Source organism: Ochlerotatus camptorhynchus, unplaced genomic scaffold (genome assembly GCF_037179485.1).
Source record: "Ochlerotatus camptorhynchus isolate MF236.1 unplaced genomic scaffold, CSIRO-AGI_Acam_v1.1 ptg000232l, whole genome shotgun sequence".
Lineage (NCBI taxonomy): Eukaryota > Metazoa > Arthropoda > Insecta > Diptera > Culicidae > Ochlerotatus > Ochlerotatus camptorhynchus.
In genome coordinates, this window is record NW_027040722.1 from 6,606,714 (window position 1) to 6,623,560 (window position 16,847).

Consider the following 16,847-nt stretch of genomic DNA (forward strand, 5'->3'; position numbering starts at 1 on the left):
TTGCACCACTTGCCTGGCCATTTTTACGACCACTCCCTTCCTCCCTTCGGTCACTCGCACGCTCCTTGAAGGTTCATATCACACGAGACACAGTTGTATTTGCAATTCCAAGCTTTTTAGCGATCCATCGGTGGGACGCCTCTGGATTTTGATTGTAAGTGCACAACATTTTTTCACCGACAATTTCTTGTTTCAACGGCATGACTGGAACTGATCATGTTGATAAAAATCCACTGAGAACAGATCGGGATTATTTGTTGGGTGGTCTCCAGAATCCAGGGGGAAGCTTTGTCCAGCAGAAGATCCAGACGTTTCTTGAGGGGGCACCCGTGAATTCGCTTGTTCGTGAAGAGGCGGAAAGTCCTCCACCCTGAAAGCCGGGGCCATATCCTTCCTTCGTCCTGGTTAATTGTTGGTGGATGCCTGTTTTCGTATGCGCTTGAAATCCTCGCGTTTATTTCACTGCTTGTCCCTTGACGCTTGTTCACTGACGAACAAGCATAGAGAGCTACTCGATTTCCTCAACATCAAGGAGGTCGACATTGCTATCATCACAGAGACGCATTTGAAGCCCGAACTGAACGTATTCCTTCCCGACTTCCGGCTCGTCAGACTTGATCGCACCTGCTCTGGAGGTGGAGGAGTGGCCATCGCTGCAAGACGGAACATCAGTTGCCGGCTGCTACCAAACTTGCAGCTGAAAACAATTGAAGCCGTCGGAGTGGAGGTGAGCACATCACTTGGCCCAATCACCATCATCGCGGCCTACTACCCCAAGCAAACCAACATCAGGGACGGGTCGTCAGTGGCCCTCCGCAAAGACATCATCAAACTCACCCGGAGGAGCGGGAACTTTATCATCGCTGGCGATCTGAACGCAAAACATCAAGATTGGGGCAACGGTCGGAGCAATAGGCATCATTCTCAATAAAGATCTGCAAGAGGGCCACTATACCATCTTGGCCCCGGACTCTCTCACCCGGTTGAGTCGGTCTGGGGTCCATGCGACCATCGACATCTTCGTAAGCAACATGGGACACAACGTCTCGCAACCTGTGGCATTCTAGGAGCTGAGCTCGGACTACGAAGTTGGATCCTCGGTCAACCGATTCGAAGCTTCCCGGTGCAACTACCATCGAGTCAACTGGGCGCAATATCAACACTGCGTTGACACAACCATCGACTACGATGTCCAACAGGGGACGTCTGAAGATGTTGACAGTGTCTACAAACCTTCGAGGAGGCGATCTCCCGGGCCAGGGAACAACACGTGCCAGTATCCAGACAGGTGAGTAACACTCTGAACCTTGACAGCCCTACCAAAGATCTCATTAGACTCCGTAACACCTTTCGTAGGCAGTACCAGCGTACTGACCTGCCTAACTTGAAGACCAATTGTAAGCGATTAATAAAGATCATTCAGGCCAGGATGGTGGATCTGAGAAATAACGATTTTGCTAGTAAGATCCGCTCTCTCCCAGATTGTGCTAAGCCCTTCTGGAAACTTACAAAAATTCTTAAAAACAAACCTAGGCCCATTCCTCTACTGACCCCACTGGATCGTCCCGGCGACCCAATGGTTCATCTGATAACTCCTGAAGAGAAGGCTGCCACGATAGGTCAACACTTCGTCAGGTCCCATAATCTCGGACAAAACATCGTCAGCCCTCATGAATCTGAGGTTGCTGAAAATGCAACCAATCTTCTTCAGATTCCTAACATTTTTCCAGAGGAATCCGAGATTACGGCTGACGAACTGTTGGCCTATATCAAATCATCTAAAAACATGAAGACCCCAGGTTTCGACAACATCCTGAATCTGGCACTGATTTTTAATCAGTGCCTCAGACTTGGCTACTTCCCCTCGTGTTGGAAGTCAGCTAAAGTCATACCCATCCGGAAACATGGGAAGGATCCGTCCTCTCCTTCAAGTTATCGACCAATCAGCCTTCTCTCAGGGTTATCAAAACTTATTCGAAAGAGCAGTGTACCACCGGCTTCTAACATCTGCCGATGAAAACAACTTGTTACTCGAGGAACAGTTTGGTTTTCGGAAAGGTCGTTCGACCGTCCACCAGCTGACTCGAGTAACAAACATTCTCAGACGGAACAAGTCTGTTTCGAAAACATCTGCCATGGCGTTGTTGGACGTTGAAAAAGCGTTCGACAATGTCTGGCATGATGGCCTGGTGTTCAAATTGCAGCAGTACGGTCTTCCAATCTTCCTAGTGAAGATCATAAACAACTATCTATCAGACAGGACGTTCCGAGTCTCTCTGAATGGCATCACATCGGATGCCTCCAACATCGGTGCCGGGGTTCCACAAGGAAGCATCCTTGGCCCCATCCTATTCAACCTGTTCACCTCCGATATGCCGGCTCTCCCTGATGGTGGATCGTTGTCTCTGTTCGCAGATGACACATCCATCGTCTACAAGGGTAGGGTCATCGAAGCTCTGACTGCCAAACTTCAGAGAGGCCTGGACGTCCTGTCTGAATATTTCAACAGCTGGAAGATCCGTATCAACGCGGCAAAGACCCAGGTCATTATCTTTCCACATGCTAAATCTCCTAGACTTGTTCCGTCGGAGAATAACAAGATCTGCCTGAACGGCACAGTGGTGGAATGGTCCAAAGAGGTCGTGTACCTCGGGCTAACACTAGACAGCAAGCTTCTTTTCAGGGAGCACGTTGACAAAACAAAAACCAAGTGCAACATCTTGATAAGATCGTTGTATCCACTTATCAACAGGAAGTCAACCCTGTCCCTGAAAAATAACCTTGTTGTCTACAAACAAATCATCCTTCCTGTAATCGAGTACGGTATGCCAATCTGGGAGAGTTGCGCAAAATGCCATCACCTTAAACTACAAAGGATCCAGAACAAGATCCTTAGGATGGTCCTAAACACTCCCCCGCGGACTAGAAATTCTGAGATCCACTTCCTGGCTGGAATTCAAACATTAGAAGAACGGAGAGTATTCATCCTGGAAAGGTTCAGAGACACCTGTCTGAGATCAAATCATCAGATCATACGTGATCTAGCACGTTAGGTTATTATATACTTGTAGTTAGGTAGGTTATCACTTTTTTCAATTCAAATAAAACACATCCCCAAAGGGATATTCTGTAAACTAGTTGAAAAACGCAAATATTAAATTAGAATATCAAATTAAACAAAGATGAAGAGCCAAGTAGGCTAATCAATTAAAATGATAAATCAACGTACTGCCATAATCAACAGAAATAAACATAATTTTACTACTTACTACTACATCGCTAAGCTCATTCTTGTGACACGTTTTCATGATAACGCAGCAAAAAGCAGTAACAACAACAGTATCAGCAAGGATGGAAGCAGCAGGAGAAGCAGAACAACGGCAGTGGACCGCTTTTGCCAGTGCGATTGACGAGCTGACGAGCAGCAACCCGGCAGATTCGTGAAGCCGTTACCCCCGGTTCACGACACCAATGTGACGATATTCCAAAGGAATCACCACAAATAATCTTTATTGACCTTATCTTATCATGCTAACATAATTTGATATGCAACATTATTATTATACCACGAATGTTACTGTGGGGTATAAAACCGGATTCCACGGAATTCCCGGAACCGATGCCAATGTGCCCATATGTCATCAGATACACAACAACCTGATTTCATTGATCATAGCTTGTAATTTTGCCGTAATATGATATCATAACCTCAATGTAATTATATTCCAACAAAGCGTTCGCTGGAATTCACAGATCCACGTTCCGGAACTGATGCCAAACTGGCCAAAATCATGTCAAATCATCTATTCACTTGACTCTACCTATTTGACATGATTTGACATGCCACAAGATACTTTAGCCTGAGATACTATGTCCTACAGAACCGATTTCCGAGACTCCTGGAACTGATAATATCGTAGCCATACGTTATGGAGATATCTAAATTCAGTCTTACTAATCATATTTCATCCATCTGATATCATTTGATGGATGTCCACATCAACAGACCATTTTGGTCCTAATGATGTTTTACTTAAGACTAACATTCATAAGATAAGTGGTAAAAGAAAAACATAAAACAAACTAAACACTCACTGGACACTAATAATAATAATAATAAAAGAAGATCTTAGAGTTTTCCTCAATTGTTCGTCGCTTCAGAAAAGACCTCAGTAAATCGGCGGCGTAGCGTAAGGCGAGGGATATCGTAGTCGAATACCGAGGCGACTCTATTGAAGGTCCTTTGAATGTCATCAATAACGGTATGCATTCCATAGTTTTTTCGGCGTAGAGGTAAGCGCAGAGGGCTCTGGGCTGGACATTTATGGCGGGGCAGTCGATTCTGTTCTGAAGAATGTCTGCTACGAACAAGGTTCTGGATACGTTTCGTCTAGATCGCAGGGTCTCCAGATTGATAAGCTGGCAGCGGCTCTCGTAACTGGGCAGATGATAAGGATCACGCCAAGGTAGCCTACGCAAGGCAAATCTGGTATACTGGATTGAGGTATACTGGATTCCACACTGCAAAACTGAACTCTAGAATTGGGCGCACTAAAGAGCAGTACAGCGACATTAAACAGTATACGTCGGTGAAGTTCTTAGCTATGCGTATGATGAGGCCCATTGTTCTTGATGCTTTATCAACGATGTACGATACGTGTTACTTGAAGGTAAGTTGGGTATCCAGTAGACTGATGCAAAATTTGAAATATTCGCTCCACAGTGCTCAAACGGTTCCAAATCGGGTCCTGATTAGCCTCCGAAAGTTTAAACTCATTTGATAAGAAACTGACTTGGCACAAACCATTTGAAGTTCATATGGAATCGAACTCCGGACGAAGCTAGAACAGCACTACCGTTCATACTGGCGACAACGCTCTGATGAGACAACGAAACCCTACCCCAAGCTCCTCCCCTGATCCTATCCTTCGAAAATGTACCCTTCTAACCTCGAGTAAGCCGCGAGTAATCGGCCCAACTCCTACTAGACATAGAATTAAGTGAATTTTGTTACACACAGTGAACAATGAATTATCGGCTCCGTAAAGCTAACGCGATTGAGCCTTCCAAATAAACGAACTAGATAAAAAAAAAAAAAAGTTCATATGGAAATCACTATGAGAAAACCAAACTATTTGTTCATTGTCTTCTAACCTTATTCCATATTATACTGTTAACAAGTTCTGTTGCTATTCATATGGGAAATTTTCTCAGCTTCAACTTTACAGAAAATCGTTTTTCAGCCGAGCGTCATACTAAATAGTTATTAATTATTTAAGAGATTGATAATCTTATGGCATGATTAATGATGATGATGGTCCCACCTCTTACCCCTACAAAGGTTTGAGCTGGACGATTTATCTTTAAGATAATTAAATATAAACATTTTAACCAGGTTAGCAAACAAAAACGAGCTGGTTACAGTTACAGATATAAATTCCCTCTAGACTTTACAGTTGCTTCACAGCAATATACATAAATGTGAAAAAGCTTAGGCGTCCACCTCTTAGTTCGCCTTTTTGTCCACCTAGAATATTCATAAGTATTACAAGCAATCAAGAGTTAATGAACAATCAACAAAGCATCCTATACACTAGCAACCCCGCAATGATGCTATTATAATTTTCAGCAATGTCAGGAATGCTCACGAACCCCCGACATTCAGCCAGAAAACTTAATACTAACTCAAAGTATCTTCCAAATAAGCTTCAAAGTTGCATTTTTTTTATCAAATGTTAAATTCAGTCCTCTATATCCGTAATACGCGCGCGAGGCTCAAACCTTTGTAGACTACTACTTTTTTTTTTTTAACTACTACTTTAATTCAAATATAAAAAAAAAAAATCCATCATCACCATCGTGGCGAACAAAATAGTTTTTGCAGTGCTACAATAATTATTAAAAAGTCGTTATGACAGCTATCCATACAAAATAATCCGTTATAAATAACTTCGTCAAGATACATACTTCGTCCATTCATAAAAAAAAAAAATAAAAATCACTGGATAACTGTTCAAAAGACAGTTTTAACGTGTGAAATACAATGTCTCTTGAATTCTGCCAATGTTGTTGCACGTTTAATATGTCTAGGCATCGAATTGAAAACATTTACTCCTTTAAAATACAATGAATTCTGTGAAGCGCAAGTCAAGAAATGTGGTGTTCTTATTTCATCCGCGTTTCTAGTATTATATCTATGAAAATCACTTCCTCTTTCAATTCGATCACACAAATATCGAGGCAGCAAACCATTTACTACTTTAAAAATGAACACCATAGTCAAATAAACTATTCTTTGCTTCACTGACAGCCATTTTAAAGCGTCCAGCATCAAAGTTGAGGAAGTGAATCTATTACATCGCAAAATCAAACGCATTATTTTATTCTGCAAACGCTGTAATCTCGATATTTGTGTTTCATTGGCTAGAAATAAAATGGATGGGCAAAAGTCTAGATGAGGAGAGATGATTGATTTGTATAGCTGTATTTTACTGGCAATAGTTAAATCGTTTTTCAGTCGACATAGAATTCCATACTTCTTGGCAATTTTCTTGATGACATTTTCAATGTGAGAGTTGAACTTAAGTTTGTCACCAATAATCACGCCAAGATATTTAATCTCCCGAACGCGATCAATAGCCTCATCATCAATTACCACGGAGACATTATCATTTACTCGGTTCCGCGAAATTACCATGAATTTAGTTTTACTTGTATTTAATTTCAACTGCTTACACTTCAACCATCTACTTAGAGAACGCAAATCTTCATTCAAATGTGAGACGGCAACTTCTAAATCCTTAGCTGCAATGAATAACACAGTATCATCTGCAAAAAGATTAATGTCGCAAAATCGTAAAACGCGTCGCAAATCATTAATATACATAATAAATAAAAGAGGCCCTAATACACTTCCCTGGGGCACTCCAAGGTTATTCCCCACGGGACTGGAAACAGAATCATTAAAAACAGTCCGTTGAGTTCTGTCAGATAAATAGCTTTCAAACCATTTATAAGCAGTACTCGTAATTCCAAAGCGCTTGATTGTACTTAACAGTAAGGGCCTAGAAATTGTTTCAAAAGCGCGTTTCAGATCCAAAAAAACAGCAACAGTCGTATCTTTACGCTCCAAGTTGTCTTTCCACTTTGCTAACACCAAATTCAACGCAGTTTCACAGGAATGACCTTCCCGATATCCTGATTGTTCTGGTATCAACAAAGAGTTGCTATTCAAATACTCCAACAGCTGGCCTTTAACAACAAGTTCTAAAATTTTCTCTAATGTGTGCAACATGTTGATGGGACGAAACTCTTCGGCTTTAATCGTTCCAGCAACTTTTTGAATAGGAACCACTAAGGATTCCTTCCAAATTTGTGGCACATGTCCAGTCTGCAAAGATTCATTAATAAGGTCCAGCAAGATGTGGCCAATGACATGAAAGCAATCTTGAATAAATCTAGAATTAACATTATCTACTCCAGCCGATTTTCCTAATGAAAAGCAAATAACTCTAAGTTCATCTAAAGTAATTTGGTGAAAACCTTCAAATCTACAACTACTATTAACTGGCTGTTTTATTTCGTCAGGTTCATCGACCAATTCAATGGATTGATTAATCAATGAAACACTTTCGACAAAATAATCATTAAACATAGATGCAATTACTGGTTCTGACTGTTCTAATGTGCCATTAAAAGTTATGGACCGCGGTTTGCAATTACTAGGTTTTAATAAAGATTTCAAAATTTTCCATAACTCTTTGCTGTTGTTTTGATGCTGATCAATCTTCCTCTGGACATATTCACAACGAGTTTGTTTTATCGATTGTGAATATTTATTACGCGCGATTGTGTACCTATTCCAATGATTATCATTATTTGATCTGCAAAACTTTTTGTACCATTTGTCCCTCTTACGTTTAAGACGCAAAAGTTCCAAATTGTACCAGCTGTTCGAGTTTTTCAAAGAAACAAACTTTTGCTCAACTAATTGATTGGTACACGTTTTCAAAGTGTTAGTTAGAACAGCTGCAGATTCATCTAAATTACCGGCCGCGAATGGAAAATCCACGCTTCTCTCAACAAGATTTGAAACAGCCTGTTTCAAATATTTCCTCCAGCACTTCAATTTGACTAAGTCATCGTTATTATTGATATTATCTAATACATTAATCACTAAGGTCTCATGATCGGTTATTTTCAAATCAGCATCCGGAACTGAACAAATGGAATCAAAATTGGAATAAACGTGGTCAATTAAAGTTCTACTGTGCCTGGAAATACGCGTATACTCATCTACCGTTTGTTTTAAATTGAAAAAAATCAGCTAAACGCTTCAAATGATTCGAATTATGGTTGTCACGCCAATTAATATTAAAATCACCAGCTAATATATTTAATTTACTTGAATCAAGGAATGTCTCTAGCCAGTTCTCTAAAACATCAACAAAACGCTGGTCACTAGAACTGGGAGAATGATACAAAACACCATAATTACCCATCTTCATGCCACGCACAACTGTAATGCCCAAGAACCAGTTACCATCGATAACTTCGTTGATTCGAAGGTCGAATTGAATTGATTCTTTGACATAAATAGCAACACCGCCAGTGTGTCTAGAATGTGATAAACAAGCAGCAACAATATATCCCGGAATACTATACTGATCAAAAGCTTCAGTTTCTACAATATGAGTTTCAGATAATAAAACTAAAAGAGGACGTTTTTCCTCAACAATCTGACGTAATGCTACGTAGTTTGTTGACAACCCCGCAATATTCAAATATAAAAAATCGAATTGATTCACATTCCTGGAACTTGGCTGCTATTTATTGAAACGCAAGCTGCTTTTCTTCTGTTCAAAAAGTCTTTTATAGAGCAAACATTCAGGACTAAATGCGGCATGGTTGACGTCCAAGTTCATTTTACGTTCTTTATTCATTTTCAAACAATTAACACATTTCAATACAGTTGACGTACACTCCGATGTTTTGTGTTGTTGGCTGCACCTAGAGCATCTCTCACAATTTTTGCAATCCATGCTCTTGTGCCCAAATTCTCCACATTTGAAACACCTCAATACATTAATCGCGGGAACTATAGAGCACCGATCAAACCCTACATTTACTTTTTTCGCGCATAACAAACATTTATACGTATCGAAATCGACTTCAATCACAACACTGAACTTGTTGTACGTGAAGCGTGGATTTTCAAACATGTTAACTACTTTTACATCATTTATAGCGATGTCTTCATTTTGACTTTTTAAATAGTCAATGAAGACATCGGAGGAATACTGATCGCTCATGCCCACTATTTTCAATCTCGGCACCGAAGTGGGAACAACAGCACTATAGTTTTCACCCAGATTGCTTTCAATACCATTTTTGACATCACTTACATTTGCTCCTGTTGCACACTCAACAATAATGGAGCCATCTTTACCATTTCTAAAATTACTGATTTTGTGTGTTTTTGGATCCAACTGAGTTTTCAAAAACTTACGAGTGTCTTCGCAAGCTTGTTTGGACTCTTTCGGTTTAATCACAATGACCGGACGAGTCTTACGATTATCTTGTTTGTTACTGTTACTGTTATTTTTACTGTTACTGTTACTAACATGTTTACTTTTACTAGCACGACTGTCTCTTTTTACAACATCCGCAAAACTCGCATTTTCTTGAAAAACATCATCATTATCACTATTACTGATTACTAATTTACGTTTTTTGCGTCTGGTATTTTGGTCCGATTCCGACTGAATCGTCCTAGATACACTGCACTGATCATTCATTACCGCTAATTTGTTTTCCGCATCAATTTTAAAAAATGAACTTTTCATATTATCCAATTTCTCACAAATTAAATTTTCAAAACCATTTACATTTCGGCTTATATCTGCCATCCCGCTTTTAACCGCGATGTCTATCTGAGCAGCAATGTGATCTCGTATGCCAGTGATAGAGTCCGAGAGTTGAAAAACTTTCTTCATCTCTTCTTCTATCCTATTGACGCGCGAGATCAGATCATTCTGCTCGCCACAACACTGACCTGATAGACAGTTACCACATTTGAAAACAACATTTGCATTATCTGCTATTAGGCGCGCCGCAGTCTTAGTGAGTGCCGCACAATTGAAGTGGAACATTCCATTGCACGGACCTACACATGTGACTGGGAGCCCACTAATAGTAATAGACTCCTTGCAGACATTACACACATCCATATTACCACGCCAAATTAAACGCGCACACTGTTAGCAGTAGACATATACAGGGGAAGAGAACACAAAATAAAATTTTACCGCCGCAGCTCACTATACAAAATCAATAGCGCGCTGGGGGGAAAATCAAAATTAAATCCAAAACGAGTTGCTAGGCAACCGTTCTCTACTTATCCTGTTAAAAACAACACAACGGGCACGCGTTGGGATGATCCTTTCGCGGCACACGCACTATTTCACACGAAATTATGTATTTATTTCCACAGCACAACTCAACAAAAACACTACTTTGTTCGCCATATCACGGTGTTAAGCAACTGTATGGTCTCCAACAAAGTTGTAGCTGAGAAAATTTTCAACAAGCGCGGCTATCATTTTCTAAAGCAGAGTGAACTGGTGAATTTTGAGATATATATGAAGCGAAGTTATGGTTTCCCCATAGTAATTTCCAAATAAACTTCAAATGGTTTGTACCAAGTCAGTTTCTTACTGAATAAGTTCAAATATTGGGAGGCTAATCAGGACCCAATTTGGAATCGTTTGAGCACTGTGGAGCGATAATTTCAAATTTTGCATCAGTCTAGTATCCAGTATAACTCCAAGCTCCTTAACATGACTGACGCGTTCGATTTCCGCTTCCGAAAGGGTATATTTGTAATTAATTTGTTGCTTTTTCCGTGAGAATGAAATCACTGAGCATTTACTTGGGTTGACTACCATTCGATTCAGTTTGCACCATCCGGTAAAGCAGTTTAGTTGATTTTGCAAGAAAAGAGCATCGGCAATTGAACGAATCCGATAAAAAATTTTTAGATCATCGGTAGATGATAGCGAAGGCCCTTTCAGCACTAGATTCACGCCGTTGAAGTACAACAAAAATAACAGCGGGCCGACGTAGCCACGATTGGCAGTCGCCGATAGTGACATTCATCCAGCGGTCGTTTAGATAGGATTTGAACCATCCCAGAAGTGAGCCATTAGCTCCTAGTCTCTGTACCTTTGCAATAGTGATACCATGGTTAATCTTGTCGAATGCTGCCGATATATCAGTATAAATAACGTCTGTTTGAGTCCGTTCTGCCATGCTCGTAGTGATGTGCGACGTAAGACACAGCAAGTTCGTAGTAGTTGAACGGCAGGGTACGAAACCATGTTGGTCCTCGCTCAAATACTGTTTACAATAAGCAAATAAAGGCTCCATTACGACCAACTCAAACAATTTCGAAACAGCACACAGAGAAGTGATGCCACGGTAGTTATCGATATTGTGCCTACTGCCTTTTTTGTACACGGAGAACATATGCGCATATTTCCAACACGATGGAAAGATCCCACACCGATCCATCTCATGGCGACCATGACGGCGTGGAAAATTCTCCGACGATTTTCTTCTTGTTTCGATGACATCTCAATAACCACTGAACCGATTGTTATGAAATGTTGCACATGTAAACAATTCACTCCAAACTAGTTATACCCAGATTTTCATCAATTTTTACCCACGGATAAAACAGTTTCACACGGATAAAAATGGTGCATTTTTTTCGAGTACAAGCCTTAGATAACGACAGCTGGAACAAATGACGAAGTGGTGACAGCAAGCATTCGATATGGCTCTTCAGGATAATGGGCGGTATTCCGTCTGGCCCCGGTTAGCTGCTTTGATGATCATCGTGTTATCTACATCGACGGAAAATAAACGGCAAACTTCGCCCGGATCGATAGCCGTTTCCCCTTCCAGAACCAACGAAGACAGAATACCAGGTTCCTTGCGTTGCTCGTTAACATACTTCCAAAATGACTTTGGTTTATACTGAGTTTGCATTGGATACTACGTTGAAAGCGTGAGTAGCAACGATTACTGATTTGTTTGAAATTTTTATTGAGTCTCACGTAGTGGTTCCTGAGTGAAAGAGTGCGGTGCTTCGTGTACTTCCTCAGGGCGGCACGCTTCACTGTTTTCCGTAGCTCTGTGGATTGCCATGGAGGGTGTGTTCCAGTTCGGTTCACTTTTTTCGGCACGTGAGTCAAAACGAAATTGTCCCCTGCTACAGGTTTTCTCGGGGCATCCCAGTGGTTCCGAGAGCGGCCAATGTGGTAAATGATTCACTTTAAGTCTATAGAAAGAATATTCATGAATATCTATGAAGAAAGAGCTGTCGCACGGCATGTATTGGTGTGAAAACGCAATTGACCCCTGCTACAGGATCCCTCGGGGGTATCCCGTGATTTCAAGAGCGGCCAATGGGGTCAATGATTCATTTGAAGTTTATGGAAAGCCTATTCTTGAAAAACCATGAAGGATGAGCTGTCGCACGGCATGTTTTGGTGTAAAATTGCAATTGTCCCCTGCTCCAGGTTCCCCCGGGGGCATACTGGATGTTCCGAGAGTGGCCAATATGGTTAATGATGCATTTAAAGTTTATCGAAAGTCTATTGACGAGAAACCATGAAGAAAGAGCTGTCGCACGGCATGTGATTAAATGATCTGCCCGCATTCAGAATCCTCCACCAGAACCGATTCCAAGGAAATGGCCATATCTCGGTTGATTATAGGCCGATTTTAGTTCTTGGCATATGATTCGCTTTTGTTGTATTTACTAAAAATATATATATTTAACCAGCATCATATATAAAATTTCACCAAAAATTTAGCAAGTTAGACAAGCCCTCCGGAAACCCGGAATATCTCCGGTACCCGGTAACCAGGATTATTTTCGTTGCTACACCGTAGAAAAATATTAGTTTTCCAGTCAAATGCTCTTGGAAGATTTAAAATCGGATCATATTTGACGAAATTACAACACTCCAAAGTTGACCAAAAATTTGCCTATCCTAGTTATTTTGTGTAACCCCTGTATCTGTCAATGACGTAAGCCATAATGTGAGAGAACGACTGGGCACAGCTGCTTCGACATCGTTTCTATCGAGAAAGTCATCTCCCAGTCAAGCTCGGAGAGAAAATCTTCAATACCGTTGTGATCTGCGTTCCGATAGTCATAGTAGACTGGGATCGGGGAAATAGCAATGGTGCACGATCGTCTCTCTTCCATAACAAACAAATAAATAACAAGAGGGCCATGATGCGAGAGGATTTTCACTAGTGGGGCAGGTGCAACAGAAATAGTCGGAGCAACATCCTGGGCACTAACGAAGCAGAGGTATAAGTGGGATACAGAAAACCACTGTGAAATGGCAGCCACGATATCCCAGGAAGGTTTAAATCGCCCAAAATAATAACCTCGTCGACTGGTGGAATATTTTCCATAAACTGTGAGATACAGCAGTCACGTGTACGGTCTGGAGGGATGTGGACATTCATCTAAATAAATAAATATCATTTGCTGCACCAGACAACCGATCCGCGTGAAAATTTAAAACATTTGGTCAAACTGGTTGAAAGAGTACAAAAAAACACAGACATATTGACATCTCCCAAGAACGAGGAGGGTTCTAAGGAGGTGGTACCTACGGAAAAAGTTAGTTCAACTATTCCCCTTGAATAAAAATCCAAGGCTATGAAAATCGGATGAGGCATTGCTGAGAACGAGTTTGTTGAAAAAAATTCGTTCGTCCTGGTACTTTACGGGTTAAAAAGATAGATGAAAGCTCTGGCCTCTGGCACTTTTGCTTATATATTTGTCGATTCATTTTTAGAGTCGGTAAAGTAGAAGTCGATAAAGTAGAATATTGTAGAATATTGAACTATGGTGTACAAAACTATTGATATCACCAAATGAGGAACATAGAATCCAAGTGTGTCACAATCCAAATCCATAGTGTTCAGGCATGATTCATAGCATAACATTCACACATGAAATTGATGTGTTTAACAATAAGCGCAAAATTAAGTGTGAGACACATGATGACAGACGTGTGGAACTTTTTGAGTGTAATCACATAAGCACTCATTAGTAATATTGCACTAGATGGTAATAGTAGCAAGTGGGGGATGGGGGTAGTTCAAAATTTGTAAGTGAAAATTGTTACATTTCGTTATAGAGGAGTGGGTGTTTTATAAAAAATACATTTTTCACGTTACGTAATATTCAAACGGGACCCAAACGGGAAATAATATTGTAGTCTCACTGAAAATCGGTCAATACCGCCGATTTGTCACAAGCTCCACCTCCTACCGTTGGAAATACTGCTGCTGCTAGTTCCTCAAGCAATCTGTCCACTACGTTGTCCGAAGCGAAAATGAGGTCCGGTACGACATCGTTCTTAAATTAAAACTCATTCTTCACGTGCAGTGATGTCACATTATTGAATTTCAATCTGTATTTTCATTGCAATAAAATCTTTTTAATCTGTATGTCTGAGATTACGAAAATCTTTATCTGGTAACTTGATTTGACTAACTTTTTCTTATATGACGCTGCTCAAACATCAAAATTTCCAGTTGACTCTTCGAGTCACAAACTGTAATCAATCAGTTTGTGGGTTTCGGTAAACAAGATTAAAACAAAATTGAATTAACCATCGTATATGTCACATGATTACATGGTTAATTAAATAATAATAATAAAAGGGAACTAATACCCCTTCCAACAAGAGATCAAAAATCAGAAAATCTTAATTTCAAAAGTCCATTCAAAATTATCGCAGATAATACAATAATATTTTATTTAATGAAAAATATGATTTGGGTTTGATGCCCAAAGAGTGAATTCAAGCTGGTCAAGAGTAAGAAACGAAATAAGATATGAATATAATTAAATAAAATATAGTCCTCTTATTTGAAAAATCTGTAAAATCCGTATAATTTCTAAAAATCTGTAATCTGTTTTATAGCCGACACTGGCCGATCTAGGTTAAGCCTGCGGCTTAAGCGCCACTCCAGTAAAGTAGACCGCAGGCCACGTTGAGTTTGCCCGGATGAGACTGCCTCAGGGCGAGTCCAAGTGAAAATCTTCATAGAAAGAAGAGATCGAGCCAGCTTGACTACTACCGAATTTGATCGAGTAGAAACCCCTATTGCGAAACAGCATAATCTCTCACAATATCGAAATAATTCTAAAAAGCTCCCGGTAAGAGAATACACAAGCCCTAAACGACGTTCCACGTCAAGTTCTCCTCATCGGTAGCTTCACTTAAATTCCGCCAGAGGCGCAGCCGCAGCAAAAGAGGTACGCAACATAACAGTCAAATTCCGACCACGCGGAAGACAACAACATAATTACACGGACCCGAAACAACGTAAAAGTACTTCTTCCTCTCATTCTAATATTTGATAGGACTGATCAACAACATAACATCGATTTCAAATCAAAACATTTATTTACGAACGGAAAACGGTAAGTTGATTTTTATTGTTTTTAAACTAAAGCATGCTTTTGCGGATCTGTTGTGATTGTTTGTATTTCTACTCCTTTTTATTCTACTTCTCTATACTTCTAGCCCTATACTTGTGTGCGTTTGGTACAACTACCTCCTATCTGTGCTGTGCTCTTCTCTGTCCCCTCGGTTAATCCCACGACGATGCAGCAAGCGGGAAACGACGAAGCTTGGCACCCGGGTGTCTATTATTAATGGGTTGGGTGGGCGTCCATATCTGACGAAACGTGCGCACGATTTATATGCCTACACCCAACCATTAAATCAATGGACTTGTCTACATATAAGCAAAATATGCTCTTCGACCTTATGGTCGGCAAAAAAGGTCCTCCGTGGCGCCCTCGCCGGACGCCATACTCAACAAAGAAATTGGAACGGACTCACCAGTTGGTTTTCGCTGCTGTTGTTTGCTGCTCTGCTGTTATCGGCAGCGACGATGATGTTCGACCGTTGGACGGCCAACGATTTCCACGTGGGTGGACGGTGATCTCTCCAACAATGGCAGTTGGTATCCACCAAGCCCCGATACGCGATGAGAAATTTGATCGCTTTCCACCGGACAAGGTGACGGTTGCCGGGATCTTTCGCCCCGGGAAAGCAGGTGATATCGTCGAAAGTTGGATGTAGTCGTCGGCTGTTGAAATTAATATTAAGCACAAAGCACAAATGTTGTTCGACGAGCACATTACCTGGCCTAGATTGTTTTTCTATCTAACCTATGCCGCACACTATATTTAGCTTATGATTTGCTATAACTAAACAAACAACGATAAATTAGAATTTTAAGTACAAGTAAAACCACGTTGTTTTCACTCACTATACAAAACTATACATTAACGCGAACAAAACGACACACTTCCACTGTAAACTGCGGTTCGGACGAAAGTGAAGCGAAACCGTGACTCTCAGATTAGGGAAGGTGACCTCGGCCGAACTTAACGGAAGTTCGATTTTCCCGCGAACTTCTTCGAATGAGATCGGTAATGCGAGAGATTATTCTGATCGTTGGCCACTCGTTCAAAGTCGGGTGTAGCCACACTCTCTCTTTCCCCAACTTTCCCGAAGGTTTCCCTGGACTCGGCCTTGGGAGAAACTACGCAAGGTCGAGTGGCGTTACTCGCGAGGCATTCCAATTTCAACGTAAATCAGCTAGTGTCGTTTCGCTACTGGCATAGTTTTTGGCGTATGGATTAGATTTATTTCGTGTAAATTTTATTTATGACTAATTTAATATGATGGATGTTGAACTAAACTTAAACTAAATTAATCCTAAATGAACTGAAA